Here is a 6,000-nt window from a genome sequence, read left to right as displayed (position 1 = left end):
TCAAATAAAATACAACTCTTAAATATTAAAAATAAATAAAATAATAATAATTTTTGAATCTTTAAAATAAAATATAATTAAAATAACCAACAATCCCCCACAAGATTCAAAACTCTATGAGAAATAAAATAGACACAGTTAAAGTACTAGATAACTGGATTGGATGCATAACATCAAACTACAACAGTAGTTTTCGAGATATTCAATCACCACGGAAGATTCGTTCAATCGAGTATTTGTTAGGTGATTGAGAAATTAATGGTCACAATTGCACTTCCATTGTCAACAGTGCTATTAGACAATGCATCATTTTCAAGGCAATACGAAATGCAGTAGGGTAGACACGTACCCAAGGTTGACTGGAATGCCTTTCAGTACAGAGGGGTAAAAATGGGATTACCGTCAGAGTAGGTATTGATCGAAATGTCAGAAGACCCAATAGGTTTCAAGACTGAGCAATTTTACCAAGAGGTGTAAAATGTTGTCCATTTGGACCAACGGAACACGAATTGACTTGTCAAGTCAATCGATGACTAAAGTTATGTGAAGTAGTGAAATGACGAAATTTAGGAAATTATTTTGAAATCTATAGGTTCACAGGTATTCGTGAGTTACCATGATTATACTTACAGCCTTGATTAATTAATGTTACGAGAATTGTTGTGCTATTGTGAAATGCTAAAATAATCCTACGGGATGCGAAGGTAAGTTACTTTGTTGACTAGAATTATTGAATTGTTATGGTATGATTATATTTATGTTATCTGCTCATCATTGCTGCACCCCGGTGATAGTACTCGCCCCAGGGCTAGGGCCAATCCTTCACGTGTATGTTCACATCCACACCGTTCGCTTGCCTTGGATCCAAGTAGGTGTTAGTCCTATCGTACAAATTGCATCAGGCAATTCCGACTCATATGTGACTGCGCTTCGACGCTAACCTTCACATTTACCTATTAAATTACTTGGGCCCTACCCAAGGTTACTATATACTTACTTTGGAGTACACAACACTCAAGTGCGTAGTTAAAAAAAAATCCTATGTTCAGTTTTATTATCAGTACAACTACTTTAACCTTATGTTGATATATATATATATATATATATATGTATTTTCGACGAGATGTTAGTACATATAAATATTTTTGACGTTTTGTTTTTGCAAAAACTATTATATTATAGTATTGTATTGAAGAAGAAGGAAAGTATGAGTTGGAGGCATGAAAAAGGAATTAATGCGCTCCAGTCACGACGGAGCGGCATTTTCCCTTTTTGTACAACCACTCTGACTTGATTTCTTCGTCACATACATATGTATATTTTATTCTTCCTATCTTTGAATTTTGTGTAACAAATGATTTTAAATTTCGGGTACGAAATTTTCTAAAGAGGGGTAGATTGTGATGACCCGTCCCTACTTTTCACTGGAATTCTTTTTCCGCTAGTGTGTTTTGACAATTTTACCCTTTTTGGACAAAAAGGGAATCTGACGCGGACGTTGTTTTCGACTGTTAATTCTTTTTCCTGGTTTCGTACTTAAGTAGTACTCGTCGTTATGAACGCGTGAGCATGAATTAGACCTGAATTAGATCTGTAACGAAGAAGTTACGCTCTGTTAAAGTACATGATCATGAGAACTTTTGTACACACGTGTACAAATTAACAATGTTGGAAACATTGTAAGGAAGCAGATTTTGTACATTAAAAATTGTACAAAATCTGAAATCAAATTCTTCCCTTGATTGGTGGATCTGTGTCCCCTCTCCCTCACATAAACAACTAATCATCTCCTTGAATTCCACCTCACCACCCAATCAATTACTTTCCCTCCTTTTGGAACCAACCAATCAGACTTCACTTTCACACTTCACACCCAATCAAATTTCAGAAAAATCAATCTAGCACCCTCTTTCTTATCTCGTTCTCCCCGAACGCACTCTCTCACTCTCTCAAACAAACACCAAACCCTATGAACGTGACCTAAAAATCATACCATTGAACTCATCTCAACCCCACGAACACAACCATGCAACCAGTTTCAAGAATGGTTGAGTTTTGACTCACCAACTCGGAAGTTTCAATTCGGTGAGTTTTGGGTTGACAATTTTCAGACCGAGTCACAGAGTTTGACGACTCGGGGAAGCTCCCACTCAACTCCCTAAGGGTCCTGGTCAAGGTTTAAGGAAGAGTTGACTTGAAACAACCCGGTTTCATGGAGTCGAGTTTTTGGCAAAACCTTTTGAGGCATTTTCAGGCCACTTCCCATCCATTTTTTGGACTTCCAAGAGGTACAATCTTGTTCTATTCTTCATAAGCATCATTTCCATATAAATTTCATAAAAAATGGTTGAGAAATGAGCAAGTTATGAAGCTTTGAAATTTTACCCAGAAATCGGTGAAAATTTCTAGATTCTAGCGTAACCAGACGGCAACCAGCGATGCTCGCTAGAGAAGACAACAGAATATTCTGTCAAAGTTGACAGAATATTCTAACGATATCAGGTAACACCGTTAAACTTTGTTAATTATTTAACGGAATATTCTGTCAAACGGATGGAATATTCTTAACGGATGTCAGGGTTTGGCCTGTGCGTGGTGATGCGTATGACCGTGCCTTAGCAGGTGCATCTGGCCTTCGATTGGCTTTCTATCAGTTTGTGTAGGTCCGTGACGTCGAGTAGATCAATTTTGTATATTTAAACCCTATGTTTGAGCAAACTACAGAGGTTTTATTTAAGTTTCTGTTTAAGTGTTATTAAACTAAGTTAATTAGTAATATCACATATAGGGGAAACGTATCCTGAGGACATACGAGGTCAAGCAAGGCTCAGAGGCTTCGTTTCAACTGCGTAACTATAAGTGGGTCATTTCTTTTTATAAGTATACGCATACTTGCTAGTTTCCAGTTATACTTTAAAAAGAATTTACTACGTATGGCCTGCTTATAATAAAATTACATGAAGTAGTGAACTGACTGAACTTAGGGAATTATTATGCGCCCTATAGGTTCACAAGTATGCACGAGATACCATGATATTATATTTACAGCTGTGATTATTACTATGTTGATTAGAGTTATCGAATCTTTGTGGCATGATTATATTTATGTGATATGCTCATCATTGTTGCACCCCGGTGTTAATACTCACCCTCGGTCAGGGCTAATCCTTCATGTGTATGTTCACATCCGCACCATTCGCTCGCCTTGGATCCAAGTAGGTGCTAGTCCTATCGTACAGATTGCATTAGGAAATTTTGACTTGTATGTGGCCGTGTTTCAGCGTCAACCTTCACGTGATCGTAGTACTAGAGCGCATTGATTACACCCAGTTTTGTCGTACAAGTCGCATTAGGTGATTCCGACTCGTGTGCTAGCATAGATTGATGAGCAATCAGTTCAATTGTACAAATTGCGTTAGGCAACTCCGACTTGTGTGCTAGTAGATTGTTAAGCATTCTTTATGTTATGTTTACATATTGCGAGATTATGTGATTACGATCACCTTGTGCTTACTTACGATAGCTGTATTTTATGATTTTCTTGAGACTTTGCAGGCTACGGTAAGTATTTTCTTATTATACGTAGTACGAATATTTTGGAAACTATACTTGATTTTACGGCAAAAGGTTATATCGTTTTTGAAAAGGTTTTTACAAAACACTATTTTTTGACCCACTTAATTTTGTTTTTCGCCCCTCCAAGTTTAGTAGCTATGCTTACGTGTCAGCGAGGACTCTGGAAAAATCGTTGTAGATGGTTATCTTCAATGGTATAACCTTCCCCCTACTTTACTGTACTGTTCTTATGCTCTGACATCACGTGTGAATTGGGTTAAATCCCGCTCACCCACACACTCTTATGATTAGGCACTTTTAGGTTTTAATTTATTCACATTCTTTTTCCACTACACTACACTTTATGGCTTTGTCACTCTCCAGGTGTCGGCCAACACAACTCGATTCGAAGTCCAAGTGGACATTTCAGGTCGGGGCGTGTTCATAAAAAATGGTTGAGAAATAAGCAAGTTATGAAGCTTTGAAATTTTACCCAGAAACCAACAAAAATTTCCAAATTTAGGCGAAACAAGACGACGGAATATTTTGTCAAAGTTGATGGAATATTCTAATGGCGTCAGGTAACACCGTTAACTTCCATTAGTTATTTAACGGAATATTCTTGACGAACGTCAAGGTTTGGCCTGCGCATGGTGGCGCGTATGGCCATGCCCTAGTTGGCTCATCTGGCCTCCAATTAGCTTTCTGTCAATTTGTGTAGGTCCGTGACATCAAGTAGATCGAGTTCATATATTCAAACCCTATGTTTGAGCAATCTATGGAGGTTTTATTTAAGTTTCCATTTATGTGTTATTAAACTAAGTTAATTAGTAATTTCACATATAAGGGAAATGTATCCCAAGGATGTACGGGGTCAAGCAAGGCTTGGAGGCTTCATTTCGACTGCATAATTGTGAGCTAGTCATTTCTTTTTATAAGTATATGCATACTTGCTAGTTTCTAGTTATACCTTGAAAAGAATTTACTACGTATGCCTTGCTTAGACTTAAATTACATGAAGTAGTGAAATGACTGAACCTAGGGAATTATTCTACGTCCTATAGGTTCACAAGTATGCACGAGATACCATGATATTATATTTAGAGCTATGATAATTACTATGTTGATTAGAGTTATCGAATCTTTGTGGCACGATTTTACTTATGTAATCTGCTCATCATTGCTACACCCCGATGTTAGTAATTCGCCCAAGGTCAGGGCCATCCTTTCACGTGTATGTTCACATCCGTACCGTTCACTCGCATTGTGACACACCCCGATCGAGATCAGGGCATTCTGGCCGTCACGTGGAAGTGACATAACCATGTGCACAGTGCGGAAGCTAATAAATAATAATAATAATAATAATAGTATGAATGATTAAAAACCAGCTTTACACAAGTAATAACAAACATGTGCAAACCTAAGTGTGAACACAAAGTTCAGAGCATGACGACCTAATGCAGTCCGGGAGAAAACAACACTACGAAAGCACACCCGAAGGTGGTCCTACACAGGTGATAATCTGTCAGATATGCCGGGGAATTCCTCAGGGAAACCACCAAACGTGCTAGCCAACTAGAACCTGAAGGGGCGCAAAACAAAAAGTGTGAGTGGGCAAAAACAAAGCTTTTCAAAAACCATTTCATAAACAAGTTCTAACCCCTCGCCGTAAAACCTGTATACTTTCCAGAAAATATAATATACATATATATCAATCATGCTCGGAAAGTATGTTATGCCAAAACCTCAAAGTAAAATGCAAGTGCTCAGGTAATGCCAAATCCAATGCCATGTAATCTATCAGCCGGAGTCACCTAACGTGACCTGTACGCCTGAATCTAGAGCTCAAATCTCCATCTCACTAACTATACCTGTACACGAGTCGGAACCACTTAAAGTGGTCTGTATGACAAGCCTGGGTGTAATATATATATACGCTCAAGTGCTACGATCACGTGAAGGCTGGACGAATAATCGTGGGTCACCTACGAGTCGGAACCACCTAAAGTGGTCTGTACGACAGGACTGTGCACCTAACTTGGATCCAAGATGAGCGTGTGGTGTGGGAGGTGAACATCACGTGAAGGACTGTGCGCAACTCTGGGCGAGAGCACTAACACCGGGGGTGCAGGTTATGAGCTCTCTAAGCATCTCAAATCACTACTGAACGTAAACATAAATCATAACTCACCTGACACTTACCTGTGCGTCCGTAGCACCAAACATATATAAACATATGCGACTCATAATGCGTAAATAAATGACAAACTATAAGCATGGCATATAAACGAATAAACGTTTCATTTCACTTTCTGGGAAAAGTATAAGTATATAGGTATATACGGAAAACCAAAAGCCCACTCACTGGTATGTGGAAGGGTCGTAACCCCCTTGCCTCGAGTGACCACGCTCGTCCTCGGGATAGGTATCACCTATATACGA

The sequence above is a fragment of a genome, unplaced genomic scaffold, assembly GCF_019419815.1.
Source record: "Pyrus x bretschneideri cultivar Hongxiangsu unplaced genomic scaffold, Pyrus_bretschneideri_v1 Contig73, whole genome shotgun sequence".
Lineage (NCBI taxonomy): Eukaryota > Viridiplantae > Streptophyta > Magnoliopsida > Rosales > Rosaceae > Pyrus > Pyrus x bretschneideri.
This window is presented reverse-complemented; position numbering follows the sequence as displayed.